General features: G+C 42.6%; 1 long non-coding RNA gene and 1 pseudogene across 1 annotated transcript; both read left to right on the top strand.

The window, feature by feature from the left end:
• The first annotated feature begins 518 nt into the window (after positions 1–518).
• On the top strand, positions 519–6197 carry LOC147940222 (uncharacterized; annotated as a pseudogene).
• Positions 6198–6983: 786 nt separating this feature from the next.
• LOC147940221 (uncharacterized) lies at positions 6984–7952 on the top strand. The gene is made up of 3 exons (XR_015563193.1): positions 6984–7323; positions 7451–7609; positions 7688–7952. It is a non-coding gene; the product is annotated as an uncharacterized LOC147940221 (long non-coding RNA).
• The last annotated feature ends 8161 nt before the right edge of the window (positions 7953–16113 follow it).

Raw genomic sequence — 16113 nt, 5'->3', positions numbered from 1 at the left:
ATTTCGAATTAAATTTCACTACAAGAAAACATGGTTTTTACAACTACAAATGACGACTATATTTGTAGTCGCCATTTTTTGTGACTACGTAACGACTAATAGCCAACAATTTTACGACTACAAATATTTGGTCGTATATTACTCGTTTTTTTGCGACTACATATAGTATTCGGTGTTTTAGTCGTATTTTAGCGATTATTTAATGACTATATCGCATATCGGAACAAATAGTTGCTAAATAGTCACTAATTTAGTGACTAATATACGATTCATGGTAAAAGTCGCCAGTTTAGCGACTAATATGCGACTCATAGTGAAAAGTCGCCAAAAAGTCGCATATCAGTCACTATTTAAGAAAATTAAAATTTTCAAAATTTAACCTCAAACTCTTGAACTTAGATCTTAAACTTTAAAATGTTAAACTATAAAAAGAATTAGGAAATAAAAGCAAAGCAGCACGAGATGGGCGACTCTGGGGGCGATACTAGGGTTTTGAACGGAGGGGACCAGGATGCACGATGGAGGATATTGGAGTAAAGGCTCGACCTCCTGGGGATCCGCCGGATGCTCAAGGGTCGTGGGTGAAGAAAGTAGTTGGGAGTTCTGCGGGCGGTAGGTTGGTGCCTGATATTGTGGTGGATGCAACTTTTGTGGCGGAGAGAGTATCATTAGCTTTTCCAGATGGTGAGGATGGTGAGCCAGTGGTAACCATAGGAACAGAGGTGTTGGAGGCTATGAATGGTTTGTGGAAAAACTGTATAGTGGTGAAGGTGTTAGGGCGCCATTTTCCGATATTGGTTCTGAGTCGGAAGTTGAGAGCGTTGTGGAAACCGAGTGGTGCAATGACTGTCCTGGATCTACCACGACAGTTTTTCATGATTCGGTTTGGGAATGAGGAATATACATGGCAGCTTTGACTGGAGGACCGTGGAGGGTTTTCGGGAATTATCTTTTAGTTCAAGCATGGTCGCCAGGGTTTGATCCACTCAAAGATGATATTGACACGACTCCGGTGTGGGTGCGCTTTTCGAATCTTCCGTTGAATTTTTACCATAGTGAGATACTGGCAGCGATGGCTCGGGGATTGGGAAATCTGATTAAAGTGGATATTACTACTTTGAACTTCGAGAGGGCTCGTTTTGCTAGAGTTTGCGTGGAAGTTAACTTAAAGAAATCACTTAAGGGTACTATTATGGTGAATGGCGAAAGATACTTTGTGGCGTATGAGGGGTTGAATACAATCTGTTCGGGTTGTGGGTTGTATGGCCATCTTCTTCATACTTTCCCCCATAGGGTGCAGTCTCAGTAAGTGGTGCCCAGGGTGGCGATGATGGTTGCTCGGGAGGCGGTAAGGGAAGAAACGTCGGTGGTGGATGGTTTTGTTACCGTCAAGCAGCGTGGCCAGAAAGTGGATCCTCCACGGAAAAACCTTCCTTTGTCGGTGGTTGGAAGTCGGGGAAGCAATATTCGAGATTCAAGGAAGGAAAGAAATTCCTCGAATATTGCAATTTCCAACAGTTTTGGAAGGGTAGCAGTGGATCTGGCATCTCCGCATGAGAAGGAAGGGTTAACGCGAAATGGGGCGAATTAGGAAAACATTGATTTTTCGAATCAATCAGTTGGGGAAAAGAATTGCGTGAGCGGGAAGGAATTGGTGTTTGGTTCGAGTGCGAATTATCGTGATAGTGGACCTCGTAAGGAGAATGATGGCCCGAAAGGGGCCCATGGGAAGGGGTTCTCAAGAAATACAAATCGGCCCAAAAGCTTTAAGGTTTCAAAGCCTTTGCCGGGTTTAATCTTTGGTCCGATGGAAGATAATACGATGCTGACTTCGACTGGGAAACGCTTGCGGGTTGAGCCAGAGTCGGTTGGGAGGTCAGGCGATGCGTTTGCAAAAGAGCTATATGAGACAACGAATCCAGGTGCTGATAGTGGTTTGCCGCAGTATCCTACTGTGGATTCACCTGAGAAGCAAGGTTGTATGGAGATGGTGTTGCGGTGTGCATCGTCGGAGGAGGGTGGAGGTATTGGGTCTCAATAATGGCTCGCCCCAGTTTTTCCTATTTCTCTGTTGTCTCAAATGATTAATGCACTATTGTGGAATTGCCAGGGGGGGGGCAAATAAACCCAATTTTAGGCGATCAATTCGTTATGTGTTGAAGAGGTATTTTACGAATGTTCTAGCTATTTTCGAAACACATGCCGGAGGGGAGAGGGCAGGAAGGATATGTCGGGGTTTGGGTTTTGAGAATATGTTTCGTGTTGATGTTGTAGGGCAAAGCAGAGGGTTATGGTTGTTATGTCGGTCGGAGATTGGGGATTTGACTATTGTCGAATCCTCAGATCAGTTTATCCATGCTCTGGTGTTAAATGGAAGTGAAATGCTGAATCTCATCGTGGTGTACGCTGCTCCCACAGTAAGTAGAAGAAGTGGACTGTGGGATCGCTTACGAGATGTAGTTCGTTTGGCTACGGGACCGGTGGTGATCGGGGGGACTTCAAAACCATTGTACCTCTGGATGAGAAGACTGGAGGGAATGGCTTGTTGTCGCCGGACTCACTAGCTTTTGGCGAGTGGATCAATGACACCTCCTTGATAGATATGGGGTTCCGAGGGAATCATTATACCTGGAAGTGAGGCAGGGTTGAGAGATCGTTTGTGGCTAAGCGGCTTGATCGTGTGCTTTGTTGTGCTCACTCGAGGCTAAAATGGCATGAAGCGGTGGTCACTCACCTTCCGTTTCTAGCTTCTGATCACGTCCCGTTGTATCTACAGCTTACTCCGGGGGTTGTTGGCAATGCAAGGAGGCGACAATTTCGTTCGAAGCTGCCTGGCTCCATCATGAGGTTTTTAAGGATCTGTTGATGGCGTCCTGGCACAGGAACCTTAATACTCGTGATCCATTACAAAGGTTGAGGAAGACGTTGGGAGAGTGGAATAAAGCTGTGTTTGGAGATATCAACTTACGTAAGGAGAAGATAATGAAGGAGATTACAGAAGTGCAAGAATGTCTTGAGGTTATTTAAAAAGATGCTTTGTTGATGCGTGAGGATTCTTTGTTGAAGGAATTTGACGCTGTCTTGGAACAGGAGGAGGTGTTATGGCTGCAGAAATCAAGGGAGAAGTGGATAGTGCAGGGTGACCGGAATTACAGGTAGGTGGATTAGAAGGAGGAGAAATAGAATTGATATGCTGAAAGATGATACAGGTAGGTGGATTACAGAGAGGGAGGATCTGGAACAGCTTGCGATTGCATACTTTAGTAAACTATACAACCTGGATGATGTGGTGTAAACTGAAGTGCATCTACCGAGTGAGGGCTTCTTTAGCTTGTCGTGGGAGGAGAAGGTTACTTTAAACAAACCGTTTACGAATCTGGAAGTGGAGACAACTGTTAAGAGTTTGGGAAAGTTTAAAGCATCGGGACCGGATGGTTTTCAACCAGTATTCTATCATCATTGCTAGGAAATTGTTGGTGAGTCTGTGATTCAGTTTGTCTTGGAGTTTTTTCGTACAGGGGACCTACTTCCTGAGACAAATGATGCGCTTGTGGTTCTTATACCCAAGGTGGCACGTCCTGAAAGGATCACACAGTTTCGGCCTATAAGACTGTGTAATGTTTTGTTTAAGATCATTACTAAAACCATGGTGGGCAGGTTGAAGAGTGTAATTGCTAAATTAGTAGGGCCCGTGCAATCAAGCTTTATTCCAGGCAGACATAGCACGGATAATATTGTGGTTGTGCAAGAGGCTGTACATTCGATGAGGATGAAGAAGGGTCGCAAAGGGTGGATGCTCTTGAAGCTAGATTTGGAGAAAGCTTATGATAGAATAAGATGGGATTTCTTAGCAGAAACACTTAAGGCAGCCGGTTTAAATGACACATGGGTTGGGTGGATAATGAGTTGTGTTTCCGGACCGGATATGAGCTTACTTTGGAATGGTGAGAAGACTGAATCCTTTAAACCGCTGCGAGGGTTGAGGCAAGGTGATCCTCTCTCACCATATTTGTTTGTGTTATGTATGGAGCGGTTGTGCCACTTGATTGAGAAGGAGATTGCCCTCAAAAAGTGGAAACCGATCAGACTGTTGAATGGTGGTCCTTATCTCTCGCACATTTTGTTTGCGGATGATCTGATATTGTTCGCTGAAGCTTCTGTAACACAAGTTTGGGTGGTACGTAAGGTTTTGGAGCTATTCTGTTTGGCGTCGGGGCAGAAGGTGAGCTTAGAGAAGTCTAAAATATTTTTCTCAGATAATGTCTCTCGCGACTTGGGGCAACAAATCAGTGTGGAGAGTGGCATTCAATCTACAAAAATGTTGGGGAAGTATCTTGGTATGCCAGTTCTGCAGAAAAGGATCAATAAGGATACCTTTGGGGATGTTCTGGCTAAGGTGTCAACCCGTCTTGCAGGTTGGAAAAGTCAGATGTTAAGTTTCGCAGGCCGGCTTACGTTAACTAAGTCAGTACTTTCGTCAATCCCTATACACACAATGAGTGTGATTAAATTGCCGGTATCTACATTGGAGAAGTTGGATAGAGTATCTCGGGACTTCTTATGGGGTTCTACTCTGGATAGGCGTAAGGTGCATCTGGTAGCTTGGGATAAGGTTTGTTTACCTAAGCGAGAGGGTGGATTGGGCGTTAAAACAGCGTGTGAGATGAACAAAGCTATGATCGCTAAGATAGGGTGGCGATTACTTCATGACACGACTAGTCTGTGGGCTAAGGTGGTAAGAGCTAAGTACAGAGTTGACACCATCCGAGAGCCTCACTGGATTTTGCCGAAGAGCCACTGGTCGTCTACCAGGAGGAGTGTGTGTGTGGGGTTGCGGGAAGTAATCTTGAAGCGACTCAGTTGGGCAGTTGGAGATGGTAGACAGATACGTTTCTGGACGAATAGGTGGGTCATCAATCGTTCGTTTCTTGAGGCAAGTACAGGTAATTTGCATGTTGGAAATGCGGACGTTGTGGCTGGTGATCTCTGGTCAGATGGAGTGGGGTGGGATTGGTCCCGGATAACACCTCTTTTGGAAGAGGATCGTCGGCTTGAACTATCTGCAGTAGTCCTTGACAAGGTGACGGGTGCAAAGGATTGTATGGTGTGGGGGGAGACCGTTGATGGTCGGTTTTCCGTTAAATCTGCTTATGCGTTGTTAACAAGGAGAGGGGTGCTAGAGCAAGATATGGGGACGTTTTATGATCGGATTTGGAGAGCTGCTGTGCCGGAGAGGGTGAGAATTTTTCTTTGGCTTGTTGCACGGCAGGTGATTATGACGAATGCAGAGAGATCTCGGCGACATCTGACTGATTCAGCGGTGTGATCAGTGTGCAAAGGGGGGGGGGTCGAGACTATTATCCATGTTCTTCGGGATTGTCCAGCCATGGCGGGGTTGGCAGCGAGTTGTCCCAACGCGAAAACGGAGGTTATTTTTTTCTCAGACATTACTTGAATGGCTGTTTGCGAATCTTGGTGGTGGGGGTAGTATTGAGGATTTGCACTCTTCTGTGTTGTTTTCTCTGGCTGTCTGATGGGCTTGGAAGTGGTGTTGCGGTAACGTGTTTGGGGAAAACAAGGTATGGCGAGACAGAGTGAAGTTTATCAAGGAGGCTGCAAGAGAGGCTGTTGAAGCTCGACGGGTGAGTGAGGGAGTCTGTAGGGAGCGACGGGAGATCCAAGTAAAGTGGATGGTTCTGCCGGAAGGGTGGTGTAAGCTAAATACTGATGGTGCTTCTCGTGGTAATCCAGGATTAGCGGCTGCCGGTGGGATTATATGGGATGCGAACGGGGGATGGTCTGGCGGTTTTGCTTTACATATTGGAAGATGTTCAGCTCCTTTGGCGGAATTATGGGGTGTATACTACGGACTTCTTATTGCTTGGGAGCATAGGATCAAGCAGGTTGAGTTGGAGGTTGATTCAGAGATGGTGGTGGGGTTTCTTCAGACAGGGATCAGAGAGACTCATCCGCTGTCCTTCCTGGTGCAGTTGTGCCATGACTTGTTATCAAGGGACTGGATAGTCCGTGTGAAACATGTGTATAGGGAAGCTAATTGTCTTGCCGATGGATTAGTGAACTATGCTTTTACTTTGGCTTTAGGTTTTCATTCCTTTAGTTCGGTTCCGAGTGATGTTGCATCTTTGTTGCACCATGACGTTTTGGGTCCTGCGTGTCCCGCAGTGTTTCTGTTGTAACCGGGTCAAGTTTCTTTAATTAATAAAATCGGGGAGAGCTCTCCCCGCTGCCTTACCAAAAAAAAAAAACTTTAAATCTTAAACTTTCAATTCTTAATCTTAGAAATTAATTCATAAACCATAAAACCAAAACTTAACCACTATGATATATGTACATAAAACCAAGCTTTAATACTTATAAGAAAGTCTAGTTAATATAATACATCCAAAAAATGAAATCTAACACTGATAAAAAATTTATAGTTTTCTAAATCTTATTTTTTTTTTATCAAAACTTAACCCTAAATCTTAAACTTGTTCATCAAACCCTATACATTGAACCCTAAATCTTCAAAATTTAAACTTTTATAATTTTTATATAGAAATTAAAGCATAAACCATTCAACCAAGATATAACCATTATATATGTATAAAAGCAATGTGTAAAACTATTTATTATTTACTTATAATTCAATATTTCCAAAACTATTTACTTATAATTTATTTGATATAGTCATTTTAAAACCTAAAACCAATCATTTTTAAAATTAAAATCAAATATAATATTTTTCTACATCTAAAACCCCAATTATAAAGTTTTGATGCAATTAATTATTCTTTAAATAATGAAGCGTTTTCATTGGATGATATGTAAACACAAGGATTAACCCTATCAACCGTTGATTGATTTAATCCAACGGACAAAATACCTTCTTTCTTTTTCTCCCCGTCTCTTCGTCGTTTTCCCTCTCCTTGGCCGATGAGACTTTCTCTTCTTCTCGTCTCCTTCCTTTTTTTTTTTTTTTTATTTTTTTTATTTTTTTTTTTATTTTTATGTGTGGTGATTCTCTTTTGTCTCCTCCTCTTGTTGCTTCAATCAATTTCATCTTCATTTGTGTTGTTGTTTTCATCCTCTGAAGTTGTTAGATCTGGTACCATAGCACTTTCTCGTGGATCTCAGATCTTAGGTCTCAACCTCATCGTTTCATTGATACAAGGTAGATTTGCTTCTTTCTTCTTCTTATTCTTCTCAATTTGGATCTATAAATTAAAGTCATTCTTATAATTCTTCTCTACGAGGGTGGTGGTTTTCTTTCCTCTAAAGCTCGTTGTCTCTCCATAATGATGGCGCTGCTTACCCTTCGCGGTAAGTTGAATGTTCTTTCTTAGAGATTTTGGATTCAATTAAACCCAGTTTCTATGTGTATCTACAATCGAATTGGATTAGGATTAGCCATTGATGATTATGTTTTCTCCTTGTATTTTTTTTCCAGTGATGTTATCAAGGGAACAAAACTATCTAAGACGAGCTGGGTGTCTTCTAGGATTTTATGAAAGAGTTTCAATGTTAGGGTGAAGAGTTCGATCTTGATTGACCTATTGATATATTTGTGTGTATTTCTCAAGCTACTGAGGATATTCGACATGGCAAGGTTTGTGATATATAGAAGTGATGGTGTTAGCTTTTGCTGCCTTTGAAGGAGAGTATCTTATTTTTTTTGGGTTTCCAGATGGTAATTGTTGTAGATGATGAGGACAGAAAAACGATTGAGATTTGATAATGGTGGCATCGTTGGTAACACCTGAAGCTATGGGCTTTTGTGGTTACGCACGAGACTGGAATTGTGTGTGTGAGCATGAAAAGTGAAGCTAAGATTTCAAGCACAAATCAAGCTGAGATTCAAGACTGCTACAGATAAGGATGTGATATGTTAAGGTCATTTCAAATGGCTTAAAAGATGGAATACAAGGCAATCCAGACTTGAGTGTGTGCTTCAAGCCATTAATTATGTAGTTGTTCATCTACTCTTTTTTTTAAGAGTATGATGAATTCTTATTATTAATTATGTTTATAATTTTATTTTCTAATACAATTTTTTTTAAATCACGATTTTATAAAAATAAATATACTATTTTATTTTTAGTATCAATTTACTCCAAACAAATATTATTCATAATTTAAATATATTTCAAATAATTAATAAAATATAAATATTATTATTAAAATAATATATATAATTTGTATAAATGATGTATAAATAAAAAATCCTAAATAAATACGATTATAGTTGTTAAATAGTCATCAATTAGTTACCAAATTTGACAACTACATTACGACTACTCATAAACTACTTATGTTCACATTTTATTAATCGTAAAATTGTCATTAAATAGTCATAAATATTTACGACTAGGTGAAGTACAGAAGTGCCAAGTCAATAAATTAAAACTGTAGAGTCCAAAGTTACAGCAGCATTGGTCTCAGTATTCTTGAGAAAATCAAGAACGAAAACATAAAAGTAAGTCAGAAATATTATTAGAGAGGAAGTTTTAGGCGATTAGTGCGCCGTAACCCTAATCGCCGCCTTCTGCTGGCCTCTCGCCGGCAAATGAGAATTTTGCAATGGTCAAGTAGAAAAGGAAGCCCCCTCCGTCTTGCCCCCGTGTGCATCCAAGTTTGTCCGTGTCTTAACTCAGGCAGTAATGACCTCTTCACCCCCGCGATGGAGATCTCATCCTCTCTAATTAGTCCGCCGGTCGATTCTTCCCATTCAGTCGAGGATAAGGGAGCGCTTCCCTCATCCCCTGATACGAGAATTGAGTCTTCCAAGGATGCTTCTGGCACAACTCTTCAGATCCCGTATACCCAGGTCGATACTCAGGGTTCTCTCTTCGAGCGTCCTGCGATGGGCTCCCCTTCAATGACGACTTCAAACTCAGTTCATGTTCTCCTTTCCGATGCGGAAGCATTGAACATCTCAACTCAGGGATCACCAGACGACTCCGTTCACCTTAATCCTTCCTTCGGGGGACTTGAAGAAGGGGTTCCAAAAAATCCTTCCAAAGCTAAGCTTCCCTGGGCTACCACGTTTAAGGCATCTCTTCGAAATTTAACTCAAATGGATCCTCCGACCTTCCTAGAAGACAGAACCCCAGTGGTGGTTGCTCCACTGTCTGTTTTGCTGAATACTGTAGAAATGTGGAAGGGTCACCTAATTAACCAATTCCACGGACTGTGTCCTCCAGCTGGTAAGATATACGCAGACCTAAATCCGATTTGGGGTCGTTTCAGTGACATCACGGTTCATATCATCTCTGAGACGGCTGCGGTCATTTACATTCCCACAATAAACACTCGACAGTGGGTAGTGGACATCAGTTTCTGGAAAGCTGGTAACTGTTCTTGTACAGTGTACCCTTGGTCTTCAGAAGGTCCCCTTGAGCTAGAAGAGCTTCACACAGCGCCAACATGGGCAATTCTCAAGAACGTTCCTCCCCAGCTATACTCTCTCCAAGGAATCAGCGTCATAGCTAGTGCTATTGGGAAATCTCTCCATACTGAGAAATCTCGTCTAGATCCGATAAACATAGGGGGAACTAAAGTAAAGGTGGTTATCAACCTAGGCTCTCCTCTTCCATCAACGATGGTGGTGAGGGACGTTCAGGGTAATTCCACCCGTGTGGCAGTTGAATATCCCCGACCTCCTCTGAAGTGTCTTAATTGTGGTAGATATGGGCATTTATTAAGTAGATGCTCCAAGCCATTAATGAAACGACTCCCATTCAAAAAGGATGTTCCTGTCGGCTCCAAAGAAGTAACTCACACTTCTGTTATCCTGCCTTCGGATCCAGTAGCCTCCAAGGAGTCTACCTAGTCACCTTCAGGGAAAGAGTGCGCAAAGGTTGTCAGAAAGAGTAGAAGGCGCTTCAGATCGAAGAAGCGTTCTAGAAGTACTCCACCCTCGATCAGTATACGTAATGGACTTCTGAAGGAGATTTCTAACTCCTCCTTCATAACAGATCCTAAGGGCAAAAGTCAATGGGTGGCAAAACAGGATATCAAGGTCTCTGGTAAAGCTTCTGCCATGATTCCTGATTCGATTCCTACTCATCTCAAAGCTCCTAACATTACTAATTCTCCGAGTCTCGACACTGAGGAAGGCAGCAGAGGAGAGGCCTCTAAGAAGCCTGAGAAGGGGATAGATCTGAACTTTCCCATCCCTCCAGGTTGGGATACAATATCCTCTAAGGTCAAGAAGAAACACTTAAAAATATGGCACAGTTCAGTTAGCTCTAAAAATCCAAGGGTTCCTGCTCCTGTTCGGGGAGGAGCTTCGAGCGGATTCACACATTTTTGAAAGCCTCGGTTTTCACCCCCCCTTTTTGTTATTATGGCGACATTCTGCTGGAATGTAAGAGGCTTCAAATCACCTTTTGGTAGTTAGTTTTCTAGAAACTCGTGTGGCAGAAGCTAGTATTAAACTTCCAACTCTCACCAATTCCTTTGCGGCGGCGTTTCTATATGGGAAGCACACAGATTTGGAGAGACGACACCTTTGGGCTGATATTTCAGATTTGGCCTCTTCTACTCCTCTAAACCACACTCCATGGGGTCTAATGGGAGACCTCAATCAAATACTCTCCGCAAATGAGCACTATTCGGTGAACCAGTCTGTGATGCCTTTGAGAGGGATGGAGGATTTGCAGAACTGTCTTAGAGACAGTGACTTGGTAGACCTGCCTTCGAGGAGAGTATTCTTTACTTGATCAAATCACCAGAAGAACAACCCGATTATCAGGAAGCTGGACAGGGCATTGGTCAATGAAGAGTGGATCTCGACATTTCCTAGCACAATAGCTACCTTTGATTCTCCGGGAGACTCAGATCATTCCCCTTGCATCCTGAATATTATAAACCAACCAGTAATAGCAAAGACAAGCTTCAAGTATTTTTCATTCCTCTCAAATCATCCCAACTTTGTTACTCGGTTAACTGAGGCCTGGAACGAACAAACTGCAGTGGGTTCGGCAATGTTCTCCCTAGGGGAGCATTTGAAGAGAGCAAAAATGGTTTGTAAGACCCTAAACAGAGAAGGTTTCGGTAACTTGCAGCAACAAACTAGCGAGGTGCTGGAATATTTGGAGGCAGTACAAGTCCAACTACTTTCAAACCCTTTGGACATCTTGTTCAGGCAGGAGCATATTGCAAGGAAATAGTGGGATTTTTTTGCTGTGGCCTTGGAGTCTTTTTACAGACAAAAATCAAGAATAAGGTGGCTTGTGATGGGGGACGTTAACACCAAGTTTTTCCACAGAACTGTACTGGCGAATCATGCAAAGAACCTTATTATCTCCCTGCGCGGGGAGGATGGGGCAAGGATGGAGAACGTGGATCAAATCAAGCAAATGATTGTGACTTATTACACCCATTTGTTGGGTTCTCAAAGCGACAGAGCTGCTCCCTTCTCTACCGACCATATTCGGTTTCTCCATCCCTTTTGGTGTGATTCCACCTTGGCTGCCCAGCTGTCAGGGATCCCGACAGAGGAGGAAATTACTCAAACTATTTTCATCATGCCCAAGGATAGGGCTCGTGGACCTGACTAGTCCCCGGTGGAATTTTTCTAGGAAGCTTGGCCCATTGTTAAGGAGAGTACGGTGGCAGCAGTGACTGAATTCTTCAGAACTGGTCATCTCCTGAAGAAGTTCAACTCCACAGCAATTACACTCATTCCCAAGGAAACTAGAGCTGACCTCTTAACTCAATTCCGACCTATCGCTTGTTCCAATACGATATACAAGGTCATAACTCGGCTCATTTCGAAGAAACTCAAGCTTTTTATCTCCCAACCAGTTCAGGGAAACCAAGTAGGATTTATCAAGGGTAGACTGCTTTGCGAGAATGTATTGCTGGCTTCGGAGCTAGTGGAGGACTTCCATGTTACTGGAGAGACAACAAGAGGGTGTCTCCAAATTGACCTCTCTAAAGCCTATGACAATGTCAACTGGGAATTTCTGATGAACCTCCTCAACACCTTCGAACTCCCCTCAGAATTCATCAACTGGATAAGATTATGTGTCTCCTCCCCGTCGTATAGTATTGCATTTAATGGAGAGTTAATTGGGTACTTTCAAGGAAAGAAGGGTATTCGGCAAGGTGATCCTATGTCCTCTCATTTATTTGTCCTTGTCATGGACATCTTAGCCAAATCCTTGGATAAAGGCGCTCTTGAAGCTAAATTCCAACCTCACCTAAAATGCCTGGCTCCTTTCATAACTTATCTCATCGTCGCAGATGATGTCCTCGTCTTCTTTGACGGTTCCCAATCCTCTCTAGAAGGCATTTTAGGGATCCTGGATAACTTTAAACTAGGTTCAGGGTTGGGTATAAATAGACACAAGACAACGTTGATGATTGATGGGGGGGACTTCGATAGATGTCACTCTCTCTCAACTCAATGTGGAGTAGGACACGGTTCCTTGCCTGTCAGGTACTTGGGGGTCCCGCTAATGACTCAAAAGATGAGGAGACAAGACTATCAACCTCTGCTGGATAAGATAAACAACAGGTTTACCTCTTGGACTGCAAGACATTTATCCTTTGCGGGAAGTTTACAACAACTGAAGTCGGTGATCTTTTCCACAATAAACTTCAGAACTTCTATCTTCATTCTCCCCAATCAATGTTTACTCAAGCTGGAGCAAATTTGTAATGCATTCCTTCGGAAAGGAGCCCCTATCTCCGCCCAAGGAGAAAAAATCTCGTGGGAGGTTGCTTGTACAACTAAAGAAACCGGAGGGTTAGGCTTGAGGAGATTGACCGCTTGGAATAAAGTGATGGCTCTAAAGTTGATCTGGCTTATCTTCTCTGCGGCAGGGTCTCTGTGGGTATCCTGGGTGAGACTGCATTTGATAAGGAATAAGAATTTTTGGGAACTAAATTCAAACTCGAGTGGAAGCTGGATATGGCGTAAGCTGTGCAAGCTCCACCCTTTGGCTCGTCAGTTTATTTTTTGTGACGTGGGATCGGGAGTTACAACTAGCTTTTGGCATGATAATTGGTTTGGCCTTAGTCCCCTCATCGATATGACAGATTCCATTGGTCCCCAAACAGTTGGTCTACCTATCGACGCAGTGGTCAGAGATGCAGTTAGAGGAGGTGAATGGTGGATTGCGTCCAGTAGGAGTTGGAATCCAATCATTTCCCTGATAAAAACCTGCTTACCTGATCTCGGCAATATAATGGAGTGTGAGCAGGATGATTCTTACTTGTAGAAAATTGGTCAGCATCAGCCTTCGAATAGGTTCTCAACGGCCACCACTTGGACAACTATACATCACCCTGGGGATCCGGTGCCCTGGCATTCTGCTATCTGGTTCCGTTATCAAATCCCTAAGCTTGCCTTCATCTGTTGGGTTGTTACTTGGAACAGGTTGCACACAATGGATCGACTGAGAAGGTGGGGGATGAATATCCCTCCTGGCTGCATGTTATGTAATACTCACGACGAGTCCCGCGATCACCTGTTCTTCCGGTGTGAGTATAGTGCTGCAATCTGGAGGTTCTTTACCCAAAGAGCAAACTTGAATCCGTCGTCGCTTTTTATAGTCTCGTTACTTTGGTTGAAAAGAGCTCCCAACAGCAGGAACATCTCCACAATAATCAAACTCGCCTTCCAGGCTTCAGTTTACTTTATCTGGAAGGAACGTAACGTCCGCATTCACACTAGTAAATCTAGGCCGTATTTCCTCATCATCAAGGAGATACAATTGATGCTAAGAGCCCGACTCAATCCTCTCTCCTTCAAACAAAGCTCTGCATCCCCGGGTGATTCTATCCTCTGCACATGGTTTCATCTCTTCCAACCGATGTGATCCTTTCTGGTTCCTCAATTTGTCCCCGAAGCTCGCTGTCGTTTTCCCATAGCCGTTCTCAGCTGGGGGCAGGTAGGGTTGGTAGGCTTTCTCCTTCTTCTTAATAGCACACTGATTCATGTGGGGAGCACCAAGGTTAATAATAATCATGACACCATAAAATCCAAATTGGTTGTTGAATGGTTAGGCAAAAAAAAAAATAATCCTTAGTCAAGTGATCACATCATTCGTTTATTCAGGTAATCTCTCTTATCAGCAATGCTCAGACTCTACGAATTTGTTAAAAGCTGGTTGTTCAAAGCTGGTCTTGCAATTCTCCTACTCTTCGCATTCGTTACATGCTGGTCGTCGTTCAAAGCTAACCGTCGAAAGCTGGTCGTTCAAAGCTCCGAGTCTAAGGATTCATTTTGTTCAAAGCTGGTCGTTCAATGCTATCACTCTTTAGATATGTATTCAGAGCAGCAGCTCATATCACTCATCACTATCCTAATATTTCGCCCCGAATGTTTAGACTGGGGTTTGAAGGGAGAAAGTATCATACCATGCATTACTCAAATAAGCTCTTTGGTTAGCATGATGGATTTGAAGTTGCAGCCGAAGCCGGAGTCAGAGCTTATATCACTCGTTGCTCAAACAATCATGCTCTTTAACTCCATGAATTTGGATTCCCAGCCGAAGCAGATTTCAGAGCTCATATCTCTCTTTTCTCAGAAAATATCTCTTGACAACGCCAAGGAGTCAGATTTAGACTTGGACTCCGAATCTGATTCTGATTCGGATTCACATAGTAAGCTGGATTTGGAGATCAAGTCACTCTTTACAAAAACATTGGTTTTGGAGCCAGAGCCGGAGCTCATGTCCCTCATCTTTCAAATAATCTCTCTTGTCATCTCTAAGAGTTCTAATTTAATCTCATTGTGCCATCAAGTACGAGTTAGTCTCAAAAACGAAAAATTCCATGTGGTTGAAGAAGTACAGTGGAAAGGCAATCAAAAGTGGGAGTGTCTCCTAGGATGATGGGAGAAATATAGAATTCCACGAGAGGAGTCTACATATTTTCACTGTCGAGGTTGCAACGACAAGAACCATGAAAATTTTAACAAGGGCTCTGTAAATGAGGATGAGGTGCAAATAATAAAGTGCAGAAAGTAAATAATGCAAGAGTTTTGTTAACGAGGTTCGGTTTTTCCTATTCCCCGGGACCACGTCCAGATTTCGATTCCACTAGAACAAGAAAACAAATACAACCTATTCGCAAACGCGTAAATCAAACACAACCCTCTTAATTCACCGCTCCGTTCTATAATATGAAATCTTAAGGATAAATCTCTACCCTTAACTAAACTAACACCGAGCCTAGATTCAAACCAAGATAACCTAACCTTGGGCTAAACTCCCCCTGAGCCTAGACTTCAGATCCTCAACTCTCTTGAGCAACCTTCACACACACGTCACACCGACGAACAAAGAAGCTTGAACAACACAAGCACAAAACCGCGAAACTAAGCCGCACACAATGAGAAAGCTCTCTAGGATTTTTATCTTTATCTCTTAGCTCTCTTGCTTCCCTAGGACGTGCCCAACATCTCCTTATAAATCCATCAATACTTCCTAATCACCGTAGGAGAAGATTTCCAGATTTCATAAGAAAAGACATTTTTCCTTTTTGCTATTTTCCTTTTATTTGTAAAACTCCAATTTAATCAACCCAATAAATAGTAGTTTTCCTCTTCAATTCATCCTCAAACCGTCCTTCAATATTGCTTTTTCAAACCTTCTAGAAACTTCTCATGCACATAAAACAACAACAATCCTTTATCTCGTCTTGAATCACACCGACACTACTTCAGCCATCCAATACATCTTCATTCTCCCCCTTTTTGACTATGCTTGTGAACTCATCAGTTCAAACACTTAAATACCATCACTGAAGTTTTATAAGGTTTAGTACATGTAGTGAAATCTCTTATAAGTGACTGTAATGGATGAGACATGGATACAGAGATACATCATAGACGTCTTAGTTATGGTGCAACAGTTAAGACAAAGACAGTGGACAGAACTGACACAGAGGATGAAGTATTACTTAATACAAATGCTGTTAGAGCTGATACAGAGGATGAATTATTAAGTTGATAGAAGTACTGATACATCATACCTTAAGTAGCGCTTGGTGATCATGCTGATATAGTGATTGACACAAAGCATAGAAGAAGATAAGGTGTTGGATCAAGAACTCTGCGGTTAGATATATCAGAGGATGTATCAAACATCTAAAACC

Source organism: Camelina sativa, chromosome 8 (genome assembly GCF_030686135.1).
Source record: "Camelina sativa cultivar CO46 ecotype springtype chromosome 8, ASM3068613v1".
NCBI lineage: Eukaryota > Viridiplantae > Streptophyta > Magnoliopsida > Brassicales > Brassicaceae > Camelina > Camelina sativa.
This window is presented reverse-complemented; position numbering and strand designations above follow the sequence as displayed.